Source organism: Heterocephalus glaber, unplaced genomic scaffold (assembly GCF_053883595.1).
Source record: "Heterocephalus glaber isolate CG9 unplaced genomic scaffold, H.glaber_assembly_v1.0 deba00001553, whole genome shotgun sequence".
Classification (NCBI taxonomy): Eukaryota; Metazoa; Chordata; class Mammalia; order Rodentia; family Bathyergidae; genus Heterocephalus; species Heterocephalus glaber.
Window position 1 is genome coordinate 23,164,611 of NW_028258344.1, and position 27,546 is coordinate 23,192,156.

At 33.8% G+C, this 27,546-nt stretch overlaps 1 long non-coding RNA gene across 1 annotated transcript; it reads right to left on the reverse strand.

Moving 5' to 3' along the window:
- Positions 1 to 1,914: 1,914 nt before the first annotated feature.
- LOC147824163 (uncharacterized) lies at positions 1,915 to 27,253 on the reverse strand. The gene is made up of 3 exons (XR_015442772.1): positions 26,935 to 27,253; positions 3,688 to 4,708; positions 1,915 to 1,985 (listed from the first exon to the last, which is right to left on the reverse strand). It is a non-coding gene; the product is annotated as an uncharacterized LOC147824163 (long non-coding RNA).
- Between the last annotated feature and the right edge of the window lie 293 nt (positions 27,254 to 27,546).

Genomic DNA, 27,546 nt, shown 5'->3' on the forward strand with positions numbered 1-27,546 from the left:
TTTATGAACACACACAATAGTAAGAGTTAGTATACTATGAATGAATGGAACATGAAAATAAGTTATCTTTTGGACTGGGGATGTGGCTCAGTATAATAAAGCCCAACCATGCACAAGTCCTTCAGTTAGATAACCATCACCACAAAAGAAAAAAAGAAAAAGATATATAAAAGTAAGATATCTTTTTAGACTAATGACCTAAAACTATACTAACACTAGAAGTAGAAAGCAGAAGGTTTAGAATGAGAACAAAGCTTTGAGGTAATGTGTTCTGGTAAGTGAATAGAAGACTTCCTGCAAGTCATCATCCACATTCAGTTTCTTGATCCCAATATCACCCACTTCAATGGTTGGTATCTGAAATATTGGGAACACACACTAGAAAAAACTTGGGATTGATTTTGGGGGACAGAAAATATAAAATTTTGTAATTTCTGTAATTATGTTTTAAATTCATTTTATAACCTTAAAATTCTAAACTTTTCATTGTGCTCATATGTAAGATAGTTGAACAGAATTTATCACTTAATGTAATTTACTTCTTAAAAAAGATTTCCAAATTGTTAGCCAGAAAATTAATCATACTAATTTTTACAACATAAGGAAAGATTCTTCCTCTAATGCCAAAGGAGTTTGATTAAGATTGTTTTTTTCTTTTATCTATGAATTAATTGTACCTTTTTGCCCTTTCTTACTGTATTTTTCTCTACTTTATAAAATTAATGGTTTTATGCATTCAATGTAAATTTGTGGTAGAATTATAAGAACATAAATGTTGATAATGGGTTTATATTTCTTTTTTATCTTTAAAATTATAATTATAACTTTTTTCATATGTTAGATGCTATTAAATATGAGCAACTGCTAAAACAATTTAAGTTTTATTGGTTATAAACTTTATCCAAGACAATTACACTAAGCATCAATTCAATTCTACATATATTTACCTGAATCAATAAAGGATAAAGATACATGAGGTCTTTATATTTAGGACTCATATTGAGAAAGACAATTAATGATTAGACAAACAACAGTGTTATTTCTTATTGTGAAGTGTATGAAAAAAGAAACAAAAGAGGTCATGGAAGTAGTGCGCATTGTTAGATAAGGACGTCAGGAAATTCCCTCAGAAGGGATGATAGATGAACAGCCATTTGAATAAAGCAAAATAAGCCAGGAAAACACCTTGGAGAAGGGTGATTTAGGCAAGGGAAGAGCAAATGCTAAACTCAAAGCCAGGAATGAGTTGTACATGTTCAAGAAACAGGAAGATGGCTGATTGGATCAGTAATTATGACCAAGAGATAAAATCATAGAAAATGAGGTCAGAGAGTTTCAAAAAAGACTGCAGAGCCCTGATGAAAATATTAAGAATGTTCCATTTTATTCAGTTTTTTACATGAAGCTATTGTTCCCTTGCTTGTGCTTTGATCAAGTTAATGGAATGATGTGGTTTATCTTTTAAATACATCATTCTAACTTCTATATGGAAAATAGATTGCACAGAGAATGAGAAACGAGGAGACCAAAGAGTAATCTATTGCAGTATAGTAGACAAGATATGGCAGCTTGTATTAGACTGAGAAGCGGATCTGTGCTACATCATGTGGAAATCAGTGTTGATTGGCTTTTGTTATTAATTCAAAGTGGAGTATGAAATAGAATAACAGAAATCAAGTGTGACTTTGGATTTCTAGCTTGATGAAACAGATGAGAAAAAAGCAGTATTAAAAATAAGGGAATGTTTTTTCAAAAGTAGGAGTTTACTACTTAAAGAAATTTGATTAACATCAGTCAGTAATCAAGTTGGTTTGGGAGATATAGGTAGTCAATATACTTTTTTGAGTACCTAAAATGTTAGATCAAGTACTGTGTAAGCCACTTGACAAGCACAAATAAAAAAAGCATAACTCACCTCAATTTGGACATAATTTATAATTTATTCTTAGACTGTCACATCTTTCTGAAGCTTGAGGCACCTAAATCTGGTTTACATGAAAGACAGAAATGATATTAATGAAACGTCAATCTTCTAGCATAACTTCCCTAAAATGTCTTACATTACCACTTTGTTTTGGATTTCTCTCTCTATAGGGGGGCACAGAAAACTATTTGAATAGAAATCCAACCTAAACATATTTGTGAGCATTTTATAGTTTATTGACATATTATTGATTTGTGTACTCTAGTGCATCACCATCAACCTGGTAGGAAAGAATGAAAAGTAATGAAAATAGAAAATAGTTTACATTTTGTTTCATATCTGTCTGTGCCTATTATCCAGTTCAATCAGTTTAAGTGGGAGATGACCCTGTATACAATGCTCCATATAGATCAGACAACCAGGTAATACAGAGTACAGAGACAACAGTAACCTGAAGCCATGAACACCCAATAGCAAGACAAAAGTGTACCACTGAAAAAAAATTTTAAAAATTGAAACAATGTACACTCAATAAGAAAATTACATCACTGAAAAAAATTCCACAAAATAAGTTTCAATCTTCCTTTGATGAAGGGAAAGGGGCAGGCTCTTAGAAATATACATTGAATCCTAAACATGCAAATAGTAAAACATTGGGTTAATTCAGTCTAAGGCTATTTTGATTTTTTAAGCCCTCCAGGTGTTTTTAAAAAATGAGTTTCTGAATTGGTTGCCAAGATTTGAAAGTTAAAAGGTGTTATATATTTCTCTTGAAATTTAAAAAGTTGGCAACACTGGAGATTAGATCTATATTTCTGTAAGACAGCCAGCTGGGGCTGATTAAATGTCATGTCGATAAACTTAGCAATTTGCCACTTCCCCAGATACTCACTGTCTTCTCTTGATTATTTAGATCAAGTGTCAATTGTAAGTTATTCAAATCAAAGCTGATTTGCTCATGTTTTTTCTTGGTGCCACTCTTATTCCCCTACAATCCATCCTGCACATATCAGCATCAATTTGTACAGTCTTCCAAAGTCTAAATCAGCTGCCCTGTTTAAACATCCCCAATGACTTCACATTGTCCATAGAATAAAATCCAGATGAACTCAAGACTCTGCTTGAATTTTAAAGCATGGGATATTATATTAATAAACATAATTCATATAGAGTATTCAATTTTAGTAAATCATTAGTAATTCAGAATAGCTATTGTGCAATATCCTGCTTGATATAAAAGTAATAAAAATACTCATACAATGGTAATATAATGTTACTTTTTCTTTAATGTATTTTAAATAAATTTATCAATCTGCCTTTATTGGTACTGGAAGGGGAACTTTTGTTTTATTTTCAATAATATAATGTGGAATATATCAATATGGTCATTTGAAAAAATTTTAAGTTATTTAACAAGCTATTTTTCCTTAATAAAAGTGTTTTTCATACGAGAGTAAGTAAATTCTTGGAATGGAAATTAACTAACTCCCCAAAGTAAATTACAATCTATCCTGTATTACTGTTGTTGTTTACAAGAGTGTCTCAAAATAGTGCATGGCATTTCAACTGTTGGCTGAAATTTCAACCATGTGACTTTCACTAATGACAATTAATTGACTTGATATTTCCCAAAATAATTCTTTGGAAACTTTCTAGACTGGTATGAGTGCCAGAAAAGGGCAGAAGTTGAACATCTCATAAAATGTTACTTTTCTTCATCTCTTTTTCAAAGTAAGAGCCTTAATAAAGGGGGAAGATTTTACCTTTAAAGGGGGAGGTAAACATTTGGTAGCGTCACGATCAGATGTTTCCATCCATTTGTCTCTTCTATGTATCTATAAAAACCTAAAAGACAATGTTATTTTGGATAGATACATTTAAAGAAAGGGACAATATCAGTATCCAAAGTGGCAGAGTCCAAGTTATCTAATACATTTCAGTCACTACCATGAATATCTAAAAAAGGTCCATACTAAAGCTAGCCCTGTAGAGTCATATTTCTTTTATAATGACATTTTTGTTTATATGCCGCCCATATTAGAAACAATAGTCATTATAGATTTTTATAATATTCTCCTAATATAATACCAATTAAATTCTCCTAATGTAATCACTCAGTGATGACAACTTTTATTAATCTTTAAAATAATTCCCACTTATATATAGGATGGTTGTGATCATCAAGTGAAAAGATCCATTTTATAAACTTCCCAGTTAGGAAAATACTATTTCTCTATGTCTTTATCAAATGTTGATTTTCAAAGATCCTTTAGAATAATAATGAATGTCTTGGTTGCTTTCTTTTTTCTGAGACACAATACATGACACCCACAGCTGTAAAGAGGAAAGGTTTATTTTGGCTCACAGTTTGTAGTGGTTTCCATCCATAGTCAGCTGGTTCCAAGACAGGACCACATAGCAGAGGGGCATCACAGAGGAGGGTTGCTCATGGCATGGCAGACAACAAGCAGAGAAGGATATCAAGAGAGGAGGAAGGGAGATAAATCCTTCCATGCCACCACCCCAGTGACCTCCATTCAGGCCTCACCTCCCAATGTCACATTTACTGTAAACTCATCAGTGGACTAATACATTAATGAGGATCACATCCCCATCATCCAAGTACCTCCCCAAAACTCCACCTATGAGCACATGAGGGCTTGGGGGAACACCTAGTTATAAACTATAACAATGAAGAAGCTAATATTGCTTACCTAATGATCATCTTATTCATCTTGATTATTTTCAAAAATCCAGTTGAAGTATTCTTTAAAATATACTCACCTGAAAGGCAAAAGAAAACGTACTTTGAACACCATGTTTCAAAGCAAGGTACCTCTGATGATAAAGACTCATAATAAATGCTTTTCCCTAATAAATGTCCCTGGCTGCTATAGCTCTACAACTAATGCAGAATCCCCAAAATTCTTCTCCACACAATATTTAATAGATAAAATTATCTTCCTTTTCCATTTTCCTCATTTTTATGCATTCCAATTAGACAGTTATACAATTTTTCAGCATTAAAATGCTAGAATTAATGCCTTTTCTTTGTAATCTGGAATGTGTATATGCTTGCATATGTACATATAAACACATGCTTTGACACATATTATAAACATATATGTTATAATTCTAATGGAATTGTATTAATTTTTAAGCCTTTGTAAATTTTCTCTGGAATCTATTTGACATCTTATTTGTCATAAATAATATATGTGTATATTTTATATGATATATGTAAATTATTTTGTGATTCCTGACTAACTGGAGGGCAAGGTATAGAGAATTTATCAAATGAGGTTCACAAACCCTCTGCAGATGATTTTGCATATGCACTAGGCATTCCAGTTTGCAGTTTGTCTTGATTTTCCCCAAAAAAACTCCCCAACAAAAATGGAGCTGCAGACAGCGGTAAAGCAAAAGTGTGAATGTCAAAGATTTAGAACCTCACCTCATCTCTACCTTTAACATGCTGTGTGTCTGGCAATACAACCTCTAAAACCAAAGTCTTCTCCATGTATTTCATATGCAGAATGGAAGGTTTGGATTTGAAGATGATTTCTATGCTTGAACATTCTATTATCTCTGATCAGATGAAGTTGCAATTCTCTCTAGTTCTAAATTAATGTAATCTTAAATTCCAAGATACTCAATAATTTACCTCTTGTTTTCTAATTGGTATGTAGACTTAGGACATCTTAAAGTACATAGAGATTTTCTGTAGTCCATGGGTGACCATATCTATAAATTCCTTGGAATTACATTTAAAATATTGCGCATGTGTGCTTCATTTTCTTCATGAGGAGAAAATTCAGAGATTTTACCAAATTTTCTCTGATCCATGTAGCCAAAGAGGTTTAGGTTTCAGATCTTTAAACAGCTCAGATAGTTGTTTAATGCTACTAGTACTATACATTAATGATGTCCTAGCAATACAAAGAAAAGACTTTAAAAAATGAGCCTATTGGGCATTATCCATGGGTTTAGACCACAAGAGCATGCTAATAAAAGATAATATTATTTTATGAAAATTTTTCACATTAACATTTATTTCAACCAGTAAATTATTGATCATCTGGCATATGCTAAACATATTTTCTAGATTTTCTAGATTATGGTGAGTCAATTTGGGAACAGAAAGAGCAATAAAAGAGCTGTCAAATAGTGGGTTAAAGCAATGTTGGTATACAATGAAGTCAGAGAATAAGGTAAGGATGTAATTATGCAGGATATTTTGAAAAATGGGTTCATTATTCCATAGGCAGTGGGAAATCACTGGAAGGTTTTCAGAAAAGGGATTATTAGATCTGACTTGTAATTTTTAGGAGTTCACTCTGCCTACTACAGAGAATTCATTTTGTGTGAATAAGTGTGCAAGCAAAGAAAATATTTAGGAGCAAATATAATAAATAAATATTGTGATTTATTCTATGTAGCTAGCATAAAAGATGATTTGATAGTACATGGATATATCAGATCTATTTTTAAAGTAGAATAAACAGAATTTACTAATTACTTAAAGACATGAGCTTAACTGGAATAACAGAGAATTAAGAGCATTTTTATTTGGCTTGTGTAAAAATCCTTGAAGCAGATTTTAGCTCTAAAATTAGAAAAAGAAATTTTCAGGAATTGCTATACTAGGTAGTATAAACTAAAATTATGTTTGTTTTATTTAAATTGCCTATTTAACTAGTTTCCTTTGCCATGAAACACCACTTTTATTTAAAGGATGAATAGTAGGCAAACCATGATTATATAGACTTGAGTTTAGGCAGCTGTAAATGAAGTGAGCCTTTTACTTCAAAGAAAACAACTGATAGCATTTTCTGTCAATGATAAAATTCAAGGTTTCAAACTGAATTAAAAATTTGGAAAATTTATATCCATAACTATTTGCTTGATAGTTTCCCAATACCTAAAGAGTTTATATTGTGATAACCGATGAAATTAAACAATATGATTTTATATATGATATTTTACAAATTATATCATCTTTTAGAAGATCTCCATCACTAAGTGGCTGAACATTTTCAAAATTCTTTTTTTAAAGTTTTAATAAATTTTATTTCATTTTATCCCAGTCCCCCCTCAAGCCCCCCCATGTACAAAAGCTTTGTTTCCATTTTTCCTTCTATTTTCACTTTTTTTCTTATCCCTTCCTTTCTCCCTCCCTCCTCCCTTGTTGCCCTTTCCACTTGAACACTCTCTTCCCATTTCCTAACATTCATTATACATTTCAGTCCTTATTTCCACTTTCAGTTTCTCACACTAGAGAAACAATGTGGTATTTAAACACGTGTGTCCAATTTATTTCACTTAAGAGTATGGTCTCAAGGTCCATCCATTTAGCTATAAATGGCTGAAGCTCATCCTTATTTATGGCAGAATAGTATTCCATTGTATAAAAACAGCTTCTTTATCCACTCATCAGTTGATGGGCATTTGGGCTGTTCCCAAGATTTAGCTATTACAAACTGTGCTGCTCTTCTTGGTATCTTTCTAAAAGAATTAAAAGCATCAAAATTCTTAATGTATGGTATTGCAAAATTTTTTCAATATTCAATATAGAACAATGAATTTTAATGTAGCAGAGCACAAAAATTTACTGATAATGGACACAAATTCCACCTTTAAATAAATTTGGAAACTACTACTAGGTAAGTTTTAGGTAGAAGGGTTATTTGGGTTTTTTTATTTGTTTTTGTTTTCTGAAGATTGAATCCAGGACCCTTGCACTGACTATATCTCCAGCTCCACTTTCTATGTTTTATTTTGAGACAGGTCTTGCTAAGTCACTAAGTTGTCCTGGCAGGGCTTAAACTTGAAGTGCTTCTGCCTCAGCCTCACATAAGGATTACAATGTACCTCACCATGCCCAGCTATACTTGTTGAGTATTGATGCAATATTAAAAGTAGCCACAGCTTTCACACAATTCTATAAAACCATTTTAAAATTTTTCAAGGTGCATATCTTTATTGCGCTAAATTTTTAAATTATTCAACTTGTACAACTATCTAAAAAGATTGACTAGAAAAGCAGATATGAAAATCTATATTTTATATCAATTTTGTATCTGTTAAATCATATAATAAATATATATAACAGTGAAAACAATCACCCTTCTCTCATTAAGTAATTTTGGTTTGGACATTATAATTTCATAACAGTATAGTATCAATGTATAGTAACATATAATGTGTTTATTGTTTATATTTTAAATTATTCAGGAATATATATTTTTAAAATTTGTTCAATTTGTATTTCCAGCATAGTAAATGTCTATAACTTCAATCCTAAATAAAGCATTTGGAGTATTCCATATTTTTCGGTTTTGTTTTGTTTTGTTTTTGGTACTGGGGATCGAACACAAGACCTTGTACTTGGGATCCAAGCGTCAGAACCACTGAGCTAAATCCCTGGTCCTAGTATTCAATATTTTAAAGCATAATAGGATACTGAGACCAACATGTTCAAAGGCTACTCCCTTAATTGGCATATGTTAAATGACTTCTATTTATTGATCTTCATATTAAGAATCCAAAGATAAATAAATTTTGACATACATGTACAAAGAGACATATGTCTACACCATTTTTTAGTCAAAATTTGGAGAAAAATAATTATAGCAATTCAGTTCAATATGTTATAAGAAGCTTTTCATCTTGGCTTAATTTCACAAATAACTAATTCGACATCTATGTTTCAGACATATCCAAGAAAAGTAGAAAATATTAATTATTGGTCTTCACTACACTTTTCACCAGTAATGTCAATATTTTCTCATGAGTATAATAATTGAAAACTAGAAAAAATAAATAAAATAATTTGATTTTACAACAATTTAGCTTGTGACAAGCCTTGATTCAAGCCTTTAACTTACTGTTACGATAATTTAAAAATAATTAAACATTCTCAGTAAAGTCTCATTCATAGAGAAAACTAAATTTTGAATGGAGATGAAGAAATTAGTGGAATTTTTCAATATTTCCTGAGACAACATTATTTCAGTGTTATTCTAACATTGGAATGTGAAATAAGGAACAAGCACATTTGTCTGCTTATTTTTTGTTAGTGTATCATTACAGAAATTATGAGCTTCATTCATGCTTTCAACCTAAACTTCAAATGCAATTAGTGCTGGTTTACTCAGAAAAAAATTGTAGGGAAACTATTTACTTGTTTTATACAGTGATTTTGGAGTCAAAGTGGATCAAGTTTTTGTGCTAGATAATTTCTCAAGCTCTCAAATCTTCAGCGACCACATCTACAAAATGGTGGTGTAACAATATCACCCTAGCAGGACTGTTAAAAGACTACTGTGAGATAAAATGGGTAATGCATGCAAGCATAATGCCTGGTAAATTAAAAATATTCAACCCATGTCCACAACTATGTATGTGTATAAGTATATATAACATATACATGTGTATTATGTATATTATAATATACATTTATGCAACGTCCGCCAAAATTGTATACACACCTCAGGAAAAGAAAAATGCTGTGATGTTTTTTCAACAGATGGTGTTACCCTTGTAACACCAGGTATGGGGGATCCTAGAGGATGTTGTATATCACAGAAAACTCTTTACACTGTAGGCCCTTAGAAAAAAAGTTGAAAATGCATGTGCAGCAATCTCCATGGCCAAGGTTACCCAAGCAGCAGTTCATCATACTAATAAATGTCAGGATGCTCATGGCTACCACTTTGAGCACCTCTTGTAATTATAGAGGCCAAAGGTAAGTCGTATTTATCTCATGACATGTCAATAAATTTAGTATCAAAATATTTATTTCTTTTTCTGAAATGTGTATACAATTTTTGGCTCTATCAATCTATCTATCTATCCTGAGTATCTGCAAAGATAATAAGTTGGTGGCTACAAATATTTATTTTATTTTTTTCTAATATCAAACAATCTGAAAAGTATTTTTCTTCCAGTTTTTTTATTTTGAAAAGAATCACTTGTACTTCTTTTATCTTCTTTGAAAGTGAATTAAACTTACAATTTCCACAGTAGCATAACTTCTAGTCTAATAACTATGATACTTTTAATCAATGTCATAATACAGCAGGAATAATAACAATGTTGGGAGCACCTAGCCAGGGGCAATGATGACATGGGGACAATCCAATGAAGAAGAAATGCTTACTCCAGGACATTGTGTGATGGCTATGCTTGACCATGTCAACCTGCTTGATTTGGATGCTGCTCAGGGCATTGGTAGATAAAGCTCCTGGGTGTGTATGGGTGGGTCATGGTGGTGTGGCCTTGGGTGCTACCCTTGGTCCTTCACCCTTTCCTCTAGCATACAGCTCCCCTGCTGTTTCTTGACAACCATGAACTAAGCAGCATTGCTCCACCATGCCCTTCTACAATGGAAGGGCATCCAATCAACCATGTTCTGAATCCCCTGAAACTAAATTAAATCAAACCTCTCCTCCTTCCTGTGTTCCAGCAACAGGAAAACTAACTAATATAGCATGTGCAATCTTAGACTTGACAGATAAGAAGGTGATATGTGAAGAAAGAGAGTATTGTAAGGAACAACATTCTACACATGGGAAAAAGGATATAAAAAATTCAGACATGTGAGTGAGCCAGCTGTGGGCCAGGACCTTCAGTCAGCATGTTAGTACTAGTTCAATAATTAAGAAAGGAATGCTGTCAAGTTAAATGTGAAAAATTTAAAGAAGTATTTGTGTGTGAGCCTATTCTCATTATTTATGATTTTGTGGGGTATATGGGCTGTCTGAGCACATAAGTGTGTGTTTCTGTGTTTCTGTTTAAATTGCACAGCACTACTGCTGCATAATCCTAGAAAAAGAGTTAATGGAGGGTAAATTTGGGGCAGCTAAGGGCTGCAGATAAGTTGGGGGAGACAGACAATGTCGGTTCATGGACTATTTTCTTGGTGGTGCAATGAAGTAGAGCTTTCTCCTGTAGGTAACAGGGAGCCACTGATACGTTTTAAGCAGAATGAAGACATTGCCTCCTGAGTTTTTATTTTAAACATTTCTCTGTGATATAAAAAAAGATGATTTTGAATAAGCTCAACTGGGGCAAGAAGACCCAGAGCACAATTTCAATGCACTGGGAGAAAGTTAACAGGCTCCAGTCTTGAACAAAAAGAATGGCCATGGGGAGGAGGAAAAAGCAAAATTAACAGGAATTAATGACTGAGTAGATATGATGTGTTTAAAAGTAGAAGAAATTATAAAAGTTAATTGGACATTCCATTTTCTGACAGTAAATTAATGCAGCAATTTATTGTGTTGGGTTCCTATGTAAGAAGTATCAGGTAATGAAATAGACAATGTCTGAAGCTGCTTTGCTCAATACATCTTGCTCAAATTCATTTTCTAATATTAGCATACTATCAAAATAATCACATCTCTGAAAGAGCTATGTTAGTAGGGCCAAGGTACCTCACTTTCAGAAGATCTAGTTTAGAGGGATAGAAGCATGACACATTCATTAAGTTCAAAAAATTGATGTTTTCAGAGACATTTTGGCAATTGCCTCACTGCAATTAATTCCTGGCCTGGAGAAAAGATAATCTCATTTGTTGATTAAAGAAGGATTGATGTGTTTTGCAAGAGCTAAAATTGACTTTCTGCTGTATAAATTAAGGATCCTGACTTGTAAGGGTCATGTTACTGCCACTTACTATAGGTGCTGGAATACTGGGATATCCGGAATCCTAAGATACTTTTATACTTCTCACTGCCTTTCTGTATTTTGCTCATCTTTAAGACTGAAATTGGGTGCCATTTTTCACAGAAAGCCTTCATTAACCTGAACTTGTTCTAGCTTAGATTAGTAATACCTCTCTTCTGTTTCCATAGCATAGCATGGATATCACAGAGAAAGGCAGTAGTCTATTTACTTGTGCATCTTTACCTAGAGACAGTTGAAGCTGAGGTATAACATCTAACAAACACCTAATATATGGAAAACATTCTCCCTACATCCTGCCTTTGGAGATTCAGGTTTTCTTCATTTCTCCTCTTTTCCCAATATCACTTGTTGCCTTTAAATGTCATGTATAATTTCCTTATATTTTATACTTATTATTTATGTATTTTTCCATGTCAGAATGTAAGCTTCCCAGAGACATGATTCTTATCTGATTTGTTTCCCAGAAGCCAGTAAGTGGTACACAATAGATGTTCACTAAATATTTGTTATTTAAATTGGATGAATTCATTAAAATGAATCAATGAATAAACCAAATGATTCAAATCATTGACTGAATCAAATGGTTCAACTACATAGAGGCTATTATGATAAAAAGAGTTGTCATACGACTTTAACAGATATTTCCTAAGTATCTATGTGACTTCAAATTCCTGTACAGTAAAAAATGTAGTAACATTTTTGACTCCAAATATTTAACAAACATGTCTTTGTTAAATTTAAAAAATAATTTACTAGAAAAAATATCCATGACAAAAGAAAATTCCAACAGATCCATGTTCCAGTGGGAACACCTAACATTACAAGCATCTGAATGGATAGTGTAGTTATTTGCTGATGTTCACTTAAATATTTCTAACAAAACTCAAAGTGTTTTAGAAATTTCTACCACCTCACTACAATCTCCTTATCTCCACTTTTAGGACTCACATTTCTACTATTCTTACAGATATAAACCATTTGGGTAGAGAAATTTTTTATACTACAAAAAACCCTTCCACCTAATCAGAAGATATTGTCTTCCTTAACTTATGAGTTAGACTTTGCTGGCATCATATCACTCTTTCCTTCTTAAACTATTTTACCTATGAATTTCTGAATTGTTCCCTTGCTAAACTTTTCTATCTAGACAGGTCATTTTTTCTTTGCAAAATAGCCTTTCTGAATATCTCATAAATATCAGTGTGTCCTAAATTTTGGCCTATTTCCCCTTCTTTTATTCTCTATACTATTTTATTAGTATATATTTGTGATACTTAATGATTGCATTTATCATATCTCTAAACTTTTATGAAATAATCTCAACGATTTCAAGAGCTCAACATTTTTTTAAGATTCTCATATATTTATATTAATAGTTTATCAAACTACCATTTATACTTACCCTCTTGTAAGCTCAACCATGAATTTAAGATCCTATAAGTTAAATTCTTTTTTTCCTCAAAGACAATTCTTCCTCATCTGCCTGCTGTCACTGAATGGCATCAAACATTCGGATATTTAAGCAACATATGATTCATCATTATCATTATTTCATTTAATTCATTGAAAAACCTATCAACTTTATATCTTAAGTAAATAAGAATATATTTGTTCCTATGTCTCTGTTATCACTGTCCAGGATCCTACCATCTCATTCTTAAAGTTTTGTGTGCAACCACCTCTTTTTTATGTCTATTCTTATATTATCCTTCTAAAAATTTATTGGTATCATTGAAGCCATTTTAATAATTCTAAAAGTAAAGTTAACAATATTACTGTTCTGCTCATTAGTGTTGCCCTCTAATAAAGTCCAAAAATCTTACAAAGGTGCACAGTGAGATATTACCTCACACTTGTTAGGATGGCTTATCAGAAATACAAATGATAAATTTTGGCAAGGATGTAGAGAAAAGGTAAATTTTTAATACTGTTGGTTGAAATATAAAATAATACAATCACTTTCGAAAAGGGAATTATCATATAATCTAGCAACCTTGCATGTATATCCAAAGGAATTGAAAGAAGTATATCAAGGAGATTTATGCATTCTCATGTTTATTTTAGCATTATTCATAATAGCCAAAATGTGGGAGCAATCTAAGTGTCAGTCATCAGATGTGCATTAATGAATAGAGAAAGTTGGGTATGTATACATGATGAAATACTATATAGCCTTGAGAAACAAAGGAGACTCTATCATCAATGACAACATGGATGGAACTGAGGACATTATTTTAGATGAAATATCAGACAGAAACATGAATACAGTTTTTCCTTGATATCTATATAAAATTTGTTCCAAACCCCCCTAAAATCCAAAGATTTTAAGTTTCTTATACTCAAAAGGTGTAATATTTGTAAATAAAAATGCATATCTCCCATATACTTAAATCATTTCTAGATAACCTTGTTTTTTTCAAAAAAAATTATTTTATCCCATTCTCCCCTCAAGCCCCCTCCCTTCCCTATGTACAAAAGCTTTGTTTACATTTTTCTTCTATTTTCACTTTTTTTTCCTTGTTCCTTCCTTTCTCCCTCCCTCCTCCCTTGATCCCCTTCCCATGTAAACACTTTCTTCCCATTTCCCAACATCCATTATGCATTTCAGTCCTTATTTCCACTTTCAGTTTCTCACACCAGAGAATGCAGTATTTAAACATGTGGCTCCAATTTATTTCACTAAAGAGTACGGTCTCAGCAAAGGCAAATTTATCCATTACCTTTGGAATTATTAATATCTTTTATGATAAACTTCAGCTTTGAATTTATTGTGAGAGCATACCAAAGAGTATGGTCTCAAGGTCCATCCATTTAACTATAAATGTCTGAAGCTCATCCTTCGTTATGGCGGAGTAAACCCATATCTCCTTTATCCACTCACCAGTTGATGGGCATTTGGGCTGTTTTCAAGATTTAGCTATTACAAACTGTGCTGCTTATAAACATAGGTGTGCAATATCACTGTGGTATGATGCTTTTAATTCTTTTAAGAAGATACCAAGAACAGGTATAGCTGGGTCAAATGGAACTTCTAGATTTAGTTTTTGAGAAATCTCCACACTGATTTCCACAGTAGTTGCACCAGTCTATATTCCCACCAACAGTAGAAAAGGATTTCTTTCTCCCCACAGCCCCTCCAGCATTTTTTACTGGTTGATTTCTTGATAGCAGCCATTTTTTCTGAATTTTTTAAAATTTGCATTTCATAAATGACCAGTGATATTTAACAGTTTTTCATGTATTTATTTGCAATTTCTAATTCTTCATCTGAGAAGTGTCTTTTTTAATGCCCATTTTTGCATTGGATCTTTAAATTTGGGAGGTCTAATTTCTTGAGTTCTTTATATACTCTAGATAATAGTCTCAAATCCATGCACTTAGGAATGAAAAGGGTGACATCACAACAGATCCTGCAGAGATCCAGAAGATCATCAATATCTACTTCGAAAACCTGTACTCTAATAAGATGGAAAATATGGAAGAAATGAAAAGATTCCTAGATATTTATGAATTATCTAAACTGAATAAAGAAGATATAGAAATTCTAAATAAACCAATATCAGCCAATGAAACTAAATATGTAATTAAAACCTATCAACAAAGAAAAGCCCTGGACCTGGTGGATTCACTGCTGAATTCTACAAGAAATTTAAAGAATATGTAACGCCACTACACCTCAAACTCTTTAATGAAATTGAAAGAGAAGCAATACTCCCAAATTAATTCCTGGAAACAAGTATTATCCTGATTCCAAAACTAGAGAAGGATCCAACCAAAAAGGAGAAGTACAGGCCAATCTCGCTAATGAACATAGATGCAAAAATCTTCAATAAGATACTGGCAAACAGAATGCAGCAAATCATCAGGAAGGTTATACACCATGGCCAAGTTGGATTCATCCCAGTGATGCAGGGATGGTTCAACATGCAAAAATCAATAAACATACTACATTATGTTAACAGATCCAAGGACAAAAACTATATGATCCTCTCAATAGATGCAGAAAAAGCATTTGACAAGCTCCAACACCCATTCATCATAAAAACCCTACAGAAATTGGTATAGAGGGTCTCTATCTCAATCTGATAAAAGCCATCTATGACAAACCAACAGCCAACATTATACTAAATTGACAAAAACTGAAAGCTTTCACTCTAAAATCAAGAACAAGACAAGGCTGTCCACTGTCACCACTCCTGTTCAATATAGTTCTGGAGACACTAGCCAGGGCAATTAGATAAGTGAAAGAAAAGGAATAAGGATAGGAAAGAAAGAAGTTAAATTATCATTATTTGCAGATGACATGATACTCTACATAGAAGATGCCCAAAACTCCACCAAAAGACTTTTAGATTAGATCACCTTTAAAATATACATGTTTTACATGTATAGTTATATTATATTGTTTAAGGAATAATAATGAGAAAAATTATGCACGTGTTCAATGCATGTGCAATATAGATACAACTTTCTCATATAGTTTTGATCTACAATTATTGAATTCATGGATATGGAACTCAAGTATATACAGGGATGACTCACTTTTATGTAAAATCTAGAAAAGTCAGAGAAACAGAGAAGGAAGGAAAGGAGGGAAGGAGGAAGGGAGAAAGGTACCAACCAATAAACCTGAGGGCAATGGGAGGAATAGGGGAAGGTATTAATTCTCTTTGTTAATCAAAGTTTCAATTAGCTTGGACAAATAAGTTTTAGTGATCTTTTGTACTACATGGTGACTACAGTTAATAATCATGTATTATATGGTTTTAAATTGTTAAAGGAATAAAATTTTAATGTCATCAAGAAAATATAAGTTGATAAGGTGATGGGTATGTTCATTAGCTTGATCAAGTCTTTGAACAATATATACATAGATCAAAATATTACATTGTATCCATTAAATAAATACACATCATTTACCAATTAAATATTAATTAATTAAGTATGCTTTCCCTGATGACTTAGGTTTCAAATCCTACTATTTTCCACTTCAATGTTAAAATCCAGTGTTACCATATTTCTTAAAAGTATCTGAAATGAGGGGCCCTGGGATTTAGCTCAGTGGTGCTGCCGCCTGCCTCACAAGGGCAAGATCATGAGTTCAATCCCTGGAACCAAAAAAAAAAGTATTTGAAAACTCCATACTCAATCTTTTCTGCAGTCCTTTGAAGCTATTGGTTAAATTAATACATGTTATCTGAAATGATGTGTAGGTGTGCAATTCTAATATATGTAAGAAAGAATTTATTGAACTTCTGGTCCTCCTTATTTGAAGAGATAATCTTAACATGAAGTCAGACACTCATTCTGCTGAAACGATCATTCCTCTCATCTTGTCCCTATTCATCCTTTATACCTCAGGTTAGTTATTTCTTCATTTTATAACCTATGAGCAGCAGATTAGACAGTCGCATCATATATTTCTGTGATAATTTGTACTTTCTGTGTCACCATTCTTATATTCCCTCAAAACTACAGACAACTCTAGTAGACTGAAAGTTCAGTGAGGAAAAATGGTCACATTTGGGCTGGGGATGTGGCTCAGTGGTTGAGTGCTTGTCTACCAAGTGTGTAGAAACTGGGTTTAATCTCTAACACAATCAGTCAATCAATCAGTACCATCTTCTGTATTGTTGTGTCTCCAAAGCTTACAGTATCTTGTAGGTAGATGAAGCTCAAGGCACTCTTTTTTGTTGTTGTTGTTTTTGTTTTATTTTTTGTAGTACTGAATGATAAATTAGGAGAATTTTTTATCTTCTTTATTATCTTTCTTATGGCATGAAACAAAAGGATCCAACAATTGTTTATCTTAAAGTGTATCTTAAATCAACCCCAATAGCTTTATATTATACTTAAGAAATCGCAAAGACATCAAAGCTTTTAAGGAATCTTCAGAATAGACACTGGACCCATCCACAAGTATAACAACCAACAGGAGGTACCCAAGAGCATCTAAGGCAAAGTCTCAAGTGGAAGACCTACCTAGCCCTAAAGAAATAAGCCAAATCCCAGACCATACTGAAGAACAGATAAATGATGTTCATAGCCTGAAGAGCACTCTACAGTAAACACCTGACAGTATAAAACCTCCGAAAACATTTAGAATGGTTCTTAGGGTCCCCAAAGAAAAATCCATAAATTTGGCAGACACCAAAGACCCTGCAGCATTACAAAACAAAAGTAACATATCTCTGGCCCTCAAGTGGAAATCTGGACAAGACAGAAATATCTCAAGAACCAGGGGCTGCATGACTACACCACAGGGCACAATAGAGGAGAATCTGGTTCACAATAAACAGAGGACTACTCCCAGGGGGAGATACAAATCCCCTGATCCCTTGAACATAATGAAGAAATGTGTGAGAGTTGTTATAAACAGAATTGAATCTGTAGAAGAACAGAACAATAATATGAAATCTATCAAAAAAGAACACACAGTACAAGACTCAATCACTCCAAATAAGGGAATGTTCTTGCACTCCAGACACCAAAATAAAACTGATATAAACTAGCAAAGACTTGAAATTTCTTTATCAGAAAAGGTCAAAATAATGAGACATGAAAAGAAGTCCATGAAGACAGCTGAAGAGAGAGAGCAACAGAATCCAATGATGAAGCTGGGAAACCTACATCTAAGGGCAAAGTCAGTAGAAACAAGATATGCTCGAGATCTGGAAGACAAAATAAGAACTCCCAGCCTCATACAGCAGAGGAGGATGTAAAGGAGAAAAGCATGGAAATTCTTGTGAAGAATGAGAAAGAAAAAGAAATAACCAATAATTCAGACACCATAAGTTTGAGATCCAGAAGAGCTAGAATTCAGCCAAAAGGAAACACTTTGGAGAGTGACTCTGAGCAAAGAATAACTCAAAGTGCCAAGAGAAGTGCAGAAAATCCAAAGAAGGATAAGGACATTAAGGACACCAAGAAGATCAGAACCAGAAGTCATTGGAACATTGAAGATATTTAGCAAATAAATTTAAGGGAGAAAAAGGGCCAGGCATTTAGCTCAGTGATTCCACAGCCTGTCTCGCAAGTGCAAGGTCCTGAGTTTGATCCCTAGTATCCAAAAAAAAAAAAAAAATTAAGGGAGAAAAATATATAATATTTTAGCCATAAATTCTAGTTTAATTTTCACCGTCAATGGAAAAGTGAACTCTGTAAATAATTGTATTGGTGTATTTAAGGGAAGAAAACCTAGCGTCTTTTAGCTTTGCATCTTGATGACAACCACCATCTTGCCCACCAGGTGATTCTGGCTTGCATTCCAAACCCTACCCTCTAAAGTCCTGAAGAGAGCTGAGCATCTGGTGCCAGGCACTGATGCCTGGACTGTTTCTTAACTGACCTCTGCTGTGTTAATAGTCTTTGAGAGAGCCCACATACATACATTTGTCTAGCATAGCATAAAGCCCCTTCCTCTTATCTTCAAATCTAGGAATCCTGTGTTGCTACTTGCTGAGACAGGCTCCTGCCCCTTCTCTTCATTAAGTTCTTAATAAATTGCATTCTTTATTAAAAATAAAAATAACAAAATAAATGATGCTGTCTCATAATTGTTTTGCTTTGGCTTCTTCCAGATTCATGGATAATTTTAAAGGAATCTGGAAGAAATTCTATCAAGGAATGATTGCCAGATGTGGTTCTAGCCTGAAACCTCTCTATTCATTGATGTGCAGGCTTGGGTTCAAAGAATTCATACATTCTTCTCATGCTTTGAGTTGAATTGCATAATAGCTTTGGGGCTAAAATGTAAGAATCTCTCTACATTGATGATTGAGTTCTCTAGAATTTTACCAATTGCACAGGGAAATTAGTATAAAATTAATCACTTTAAAAGTCATAGTCACTAAATGGGGGAAAATATAGAAGGAATTTTAGAACTAAATAAAATCTTATGATAAGATTATAGCTGGATAACATTTAATGGTCAATTAGTTATTTGTCTTACTAATCTTGCTGTTACCAGTTGAAAGACTATCTTAAGTAAATTTCTAAAAATACACAAAACTATTAATTTAATATTCATTAAAAGGCTAACTGAGCAAATGTTCCAATAGATAGCTAAGAAATATTTAATTTGATAAAAGTCCTGCAGATACCAGCAGCCACCTGTCCAGACCACGCCATGAGATATCTGAATCTGAACAGCAGTGGCTCCAGGGGGAACATAAGGGCCATGATTGTGAGCCCCAGAAGATAGAGCAGAAGTGAACAACAGGGAGGGCCTCTCTGGTGCTCCTCAATGAAAACTGAAGCCCACTGGGAAAGTGAAGAAAATCACTTCAATAAAAGCACACTGGGCCATCCTAGTTGGTACATTGGTGGGATCAGCACCTCCCATAGAAACCCGGACTCTCTTAGTGGAGAGGACAGCTAGAACCTGCAGTAGAACCTTGAAGAGGTTAATCTAGCAAGAGGTCAGGGAAATCAAATTGGACCTTGCAGCCAGAAATCAGCCAGAATCTCAGTAGACTATAGCTGGCTCGCTGAGAATAATTGATTTAGGCCCAGACATTGCTGCCCACATTGTCTACCAGGACATTAGAGACACGTCCTGAGGGAGACCCTTTTGGTTGTTGTTTGGTTGGTTTTTTATATACATAAATATATATATATAATTATAATATATATATTTTTTCTTTCTTTTCTTTTTCTCTCTCTCTATTCCTTCTGGCTCTATATTAGTCTCCCTTTTGTTCCTGTTCCTGTCCCATTCTGAATTGTTTCTCTGTCTCTGTCCTCTCAACTGTCACTATTATAGGAAGGTGAGTACAATTTCTAGCTTCCCTATTGTCAGTTTGTTCTGTACTTGTCTCTGTTCTTTCACTCTGTCTTTTTCTCCTGTCTTCAACAGATTCCCACAATTTGCATAAACTTCCTGTGTCCTCTTGCCTCACCTCTAATCTTTCCCTCTCCCTCCATCTCTCTATCCCTCCCTCCCCAACTCCTTCTAAATACTTATCCCGAAGGGTAAATTTGCCATATTTCAGGGTTTACTTACTACAAGCAGATTTCAGGATGGCCGTAGATTTTGATCTACCTTGGATGGTTAAAGGTGACAGATCAACTGCTACCACAAATTGTCATTTTCTAAGCTGTGTTTGATGCTGCATATGTCAATTGCACTAAGGGGTCATGGTTGATCTAATCAGTTGTCCTCCCTGGTATACTGAAAAGGAGATTGCCTAAGAGTCATTAGAGACTCAAAACCTAAAAAGTCCAGCTATACCTGGAAGACATCTCTGCGAAGAAATCACTCCTTAGGGGCTCGAAACACCAGTACTAAAGATATTCAAAATAAGCAATATTGAAATATCAGCCTAGGAATTAAAGCAAAAACAGCACGAAAAACAGAATTAAAAATGAGAAGAGACCTTGGCAGGACACAAACCCAGACTTAGAGCTTACCAAAGGCAAATTCTGGGGGAAATGAGGTGGAAAACTATGATAACCACCTGGACAGCCTGAACTGATAGCACAGGAAATAAGAAAACAGATGAATGAGGCTCTAGAAAAATTCAAAACAGAAATAATTTCCCAGATAAATACAGAGATGCTGAGCAGAGTGAAACACATGATTAGAGGCTCTGGAACGGAAACAGATTAAAAATAAAGAGATGAGCTAAGAACCATTCTGGAAGCCATGAATGCCCAGCATAAGAAAGAAATGGAAACCATGATCGCTCAACAGAGAAAAGAAATGGAATCCATGAAACAGATTCAAACAGATATCGAGGAGATTAAAAACTTCATTGAAAGTATTCACAGCAGATTAAACAAATGTGAAGATAGAACATCAGCTAGACAAGACAGGATTGAAGTTAATGACCATGAAAAGAGAGATTTCTTAAAAATAGTTAGGGATCACGAGAAATCAATACAGCAGCTGCTAGATGATGCAAAGAAGAATAACACAAAATTGATAGGAGTCCACAAAAAAATCAGGAGAAAGTACAAATGACATTAAAAAAAAGCTGTTCACAGAAGAAACAGTAGAAAATTTCCCAGAGGTAGAGAATTAGACATACAGATAAGTGAGACATATAGAACTCCAACTAGCCAAGATCAAAAAAAATCTACACCTAGACCTATGATAGTCTGAATCTCAGAAACCCAACAGAAGAACAAAATCCTAAAAGCAGTTAGAGAAAAGAAACAAATCACATACAAAGGAAAGCCCATCAGAATCACAGCAGACTTCTCAACACAAACCCTCAAGTCGAGGAGAGCCTGAAGTGAAGTATTTCAAGCCCTAAAAGAAAACAACTTCCAACCTAGACTGTTGTCTGCTGCAAAATTATCTTTCAAAATCAATGGGGAAATTTGATACTTCCACAACAAAGAACACCTGAGAAATTTCATGAACACCAAGCCAGCACTACAAACAATTCTAAACAATATCCTAGAAAAAGACAATGAAAGTCACAACTCCATGAGGCCCAAGACAGTGGAGCCACCAGTCAAAGCAAGAAACTAAAGGGAAAGGGGGAAAAATAAATAAAAGAGCCAACAACAGTAAAGCATCATGACAAGGATGAGTCAATATCTCTCAATTATAACTATCAATGTTAATGTCCTCAATTCACCAATAAAAAGAAATTGACAGAATTGATTAAGAAGAAAATCCAATAATATGCTGTATAAAAGAAACACACCTAATTCAAAAAGATATTCATAGACAGAAAGTAAAAGGATGGAAAACTGTTCTCCATGCAACAAGAACCTAGGGAAAAATGGGTAGCAATCTTATTTCCAGACAAAGTTGATTTCAAACCAAAACTAATTAAGCAAGACAAAGATGATCACTACATCCTTGTGAAGGGACAAATCCAAGAGGAAGAGATGACAATTATAAATATATATTCACCAAATACAAATGCCTCCAACTCTACCAAACAAATATTAATGGACATGAAAAACCAAATAAGCACAAATACAATTGTAGTGGGGGACCCCAATACCCCACTGTCACAAACAGACAGATCAGCTAGACAAAAAATTCAGCAGTGAAATCCTAGAACTAAACCAAGCTTTTGAACAAATGAACTTAATAGATGTCTACAGAGTGTTCCACCCCACAAAACCAGAGTATACATTCTTTTTGGCTACACATGGGTCATTCTCCAAAACAGACCACATGCTAGCTCATAGGACATGTATAAGTAAATACAGAAGAATCAAAATTACTCCCTGTATATTATCAGACCACAGCGCAATAAAATTGGAGATCAATAGCATAAGAAACTGTAAAACCCCTACAAATGCATGGAAATTGAATAACACTCTCCTGAACAACCAATGGGTCACAGAGGAATTTAAAGAAGTAATTAGACAGTTTCTACAAGTAAATGACAATGCTAGTAGAACATACAGGAATCTATGGGACACAATGAAAGCAGTTCTATGAGAGAAATACATAGCAGTGAATGTCTATATTAGGAAAACAGATGGAGCTCAAATAACCTAATGCTGAACCGCAAGCTTCTAGAAAAAGAACAGCATGACACACCCAAAGCTCATACAAGAGAGGAAATTATAAAGATCAGAGCAGAAATCAATGCAATGAAGACTAAGAGAACAATACAAAAAAGCAATGAATCAAAAAGTTGGTTCTTCAAAAAAATAAATGAAATCAATAAACCCTTTGCCAACCTTATCAAAAAAAGGAAAGAAAAGGCACAAATCCATGCAATTAAGGATGAAAAAGGTGAAGTCACGACAGACACAGCAGAAATCCAGAGGATCATCGATACCTACTTTGAGAACCTGCACCCTAATAAAATGGAAAACACAGAAGAAATGTACAGATTTCTAGATATATATGAATTATCAAAGTTGAATAAGGAAGATTTAAAAATTCTAAACATATCAATTACAATCAGTGAAAATGAAATGAAAATGTAATTAAAAATTTACCAACAAAGAAAAACCCAGGTCTTGATGGCTTCACTGCTGAATTCTACAAGACATTTAGAGAAGAACTATCGCCATCACTCTTTAAACTCTTCAATGAAACTGAAAGGAAAGCAAAACTTCAAAATTCAGTCCTGGAAGCAAGTGTTACATTGATTCCAAAACCAGGGAAAGACCCAACCCAGAAAAAGAACTACAGATCAATCTTCCTAATGAACATAGATGCAAAATTCCTCAACAAGATACTGGCAAACAAAATAGAGTGGGTCAAGAAGATCATACACCCTGACCATGTCAGATTTATCCCAGGGATACAAGGATGGTTCAACATAGGTAAATCAATAAATGTAATACACTATATTAACAGAGCTACAGACAAAAACCATATGATCATCTCAATAGATGCAGAAAAAACATTCAACAAAGTCCAACACCCATTCATGATAAAAACCTACAGAAAATTGGAATAGAAGGTCTTTATCTCAACCTGATTAAGGCTATCTATGAAAAACCAACAGCCAATATCACATTAAATGGTCAAAAACTGCAAACTTTCATGCTAAAATCAGGAACAAGACAAGGATGTCCACTATCACCACTCATGTTCAATATAGTTCTGGAAACATGAGCCACAGCAATTAGAAAAGAAAAAGAAATAAAAGGAATAAAAGTAGGAGAGGAAGAAGCTAAACTGCCATTATTTGCTGGAGATATGATACCCTATATAGAAGACCCAAAAAACTCAGGCAAAAGACTTCTTGACTTAATTGACAGATTCAGTACAGTAGCTGGATACAAGGTCAACACTCAAAAAACAGTAGTCTTCTTATACACAAATAACAGTCTCAGTGAGAGAGAAATTAGGGAAATAATTCCTTTCCCAATAGCATCCAAAAAAATGAAATATCTAGGAATCAATCTAATAAAGGAAGCAAAGGACCTCTACACTGAAAACTACAGCACTCTGAAAAAAGAGTTTGAAGAGTATATATGAAAATGGAAAGACATGCCTTGCTTCTGGGCAGGAAGAATCAATATAGTGAAAATGGCCATACTTCCAAAACTGCTATATAGATTCAAAGCAATGCCGATTGAAATCCCAACAATATATTTCACAGAGCTAGGGAAAACACTCCAAAAATTCATTTGGAACAAGAAGAGACCTGAAATAGCAAAAGCGATTCTAGGCAACAGAGACATGGCAGGGGGTATCACAAGCCCCAACTTGAAACTATACTACATTGCTACTGTGGTAAAAACAGAATGATACTGGCAAAGAAACAGAACTGAGGATCAGTGGAATAGATTAGAAGATGCAGAAACAACTCCAGACACACTCAGCCACCTCATCTTTGACAAAATAGCCAACTATTCTCACTGGAGGAAAGATAGCCTCTTTAATAAATGGTGTTGGAAAAATTGGATTTCAACCTGCCAAAGATTAAAACTAGACCCATATCTCTCAGCACTAAACTAGATCGAAGTGGATTAAAGATCCAAATATTAAAACAGAAACACTACACTTGCTGGAAGATAAGTTAGGTAGAACTCCTGAAGACATTGGTATAGGAAAAGACTTTATGAACAAGATCTCAGTAGTACGGGAACTAGCACAAAGAATCAACAACTGGGATCTCATCTTACTAAAAAGCTTCTGCAGTGCAAGAGAAGCTACCAACAGAGCTAAGAGACAACGTACAATGTAGGAAAAAAGTTTTAGCAGCTGTACCTTAGACAAAGGAGTACTATCTGGAATGTATAAAAACTTAAAAAAATCAGACCCCCTAAATTTAAAGACCCAATTCAAAAACAGGCATCTGAAATGAACAGACATTTCTCAGAAAAAGAAGTAAAAGCAGAAAATAGACATATGAAAAAATGTTAAACATCACTGGTCATTGGAGAGATGCAGATGAAAGCAACACTAAGATTCCACCTCATCACAGAAAGAAGGGCTGCTATCAAGAAATCAACCAATAACAAATGTTGGTGGGGTTGTGGGGAGAAAGGAACCCTTCTCTGTTGTTGGTGGGAGTGCAGACTGGTTCAACCACTTTGGAAATCAGTACAGAGATACCTCAAAGAACTAGGATTAGAAGTCCCATTTGACCCAGCTATTCCTCCACTGGGTATCTTCCCTAAAGAATTAAAAGAATCATACCACAGTGATATATGTGCATCCATGTTTATAGTGGCACAGTTTGTAATAGCTAAAACTTGGAAACAGCTTAAGTGCCCATCAACTGGAAACTGGATAAAGATGTGGTTTTTTTTATAAAATGGAGTACTACTCAGCCATAAAGAATGAGAAACTAGAGACATTTATAGCTAAATGGATGCATATTGAGGCCATACTCTTAAGTGAAATAAGTAGGACACATGTGTAAATACCTAATAGTTTCTCTAGTGTGTGAAACTGAAAGTGTAAATAAGGATTAAAATGATTAAAATGAATAATTGATAATGTGAAATAGGAGGAAAAGATCCAATGGGGTAGGGGAAGTGGGAGGGGTAGGGGAAAGGAAAGAAAGAAAGGAAAAAATGGAAATAAAATCTTTGTAAATAGGGAAGGGCTGAGAGGGTGAAGGGAGGAAATGGGAAAAAACTAAGAACCAAGATACATCATGTAAATGTACAAGCACCCAATGATAAATGCAAATGTATTGTATATCTAAAATGTACCAATAAAATAATTTAAGGAAAAAAATAATTTGGGAAAAGTGATCAGATACAGTCTGAGACCAATGCATGTTAAAATCTGCATATTTTATTACTGTTTATTTTTACATTTAGAAAGTTTGATATCATTAAGGATAAAAGAAAAGCCTGTACTAGTCCTAGGACTCAGACATTTTTCTCATTAAGAAAAAGTAAAATGACAGATAGTCAAATTTTATAGCAAATCTCTTGTTCTTAATAGCTCCAGAAATATAAATCAAATTTAGGTTTCCACGCATTTTTTCAGGAGGAAATTAGATAACAGAAGAGAAATACAACATCTTCTATCTTAATGATTTTTCATATCAAATTTTTGTTTTTATCTTTAATGGTGAAATGACAACTTCAAAAAGATTTGAAATAGAGATTATTCTGACATGTTAATAAGAGTATTCCTAGAAGGAAGAAATCATTCTAAATGATCAAATCAGTATATTTTAATGTATTTCTTCTTACAAAGTGCTCCAGAATACTTTAGAATCACATCATTCTTTTTAAATTAAGGAATCACCTTGCTAGCAAATTAATGTCAAATAAGAACATTTATTGAATTTATGTTTTGTACAGGAACTGTGCTAAATCTTAGAAATGAAAACATATGTTAAATAGATATAATCTCTCTTTTCATACAATACAGTAGTGAAGGCAGATATAAATGAAATAGTCACACAAACATAAATACATACTTATTTAAATGATCTCTCCTGGGAAGAATAGTGCTTGAACACCATGAGTGTTGATACTGAAGTTCTCATTTTCCAGGAAGGATGTGCAGCTCAACTAGGCATTCCTCAGCACCCTTTCAGGAATAAATTTAGAGGGATTATCCTTCACTTAAGAAACTGAAAAAGAAAATCATAATGGGTCACAGAGAGAAATGGAGAAGCAAATACAAGACAAGGAGATAGAAGTTGGAAAGACCCAGATCATGTAAGGCTTTGGGGTTGCATTTTAGGGTTAGGGCTTTATTCTAAACACAATAAAAATCCTTGTAAAGCTTAATAGTAAATGAGGACAAGTAGAAATATTCTTGGCAGACAGGTTGGACTATGTAAAATTAATTCTAAAACTATTAAAGAGTAATGTAAATTTAGATTTTTCCATTCTTGAATTCATTATTTCTCCAAGATTTTAATCCAGGCTAACTCTAGAGGAAATATGGTTAGCACATGGAAGAAAAATCTTCATGCAAACATTTATTGAAAAAATATATCAACAAATACAATTTTTTTTTTACTTCCCAATCCTGGGGCCCATAAAAAACACAGGCACTCAGTACAAAAGAGTGAAAAAATCAG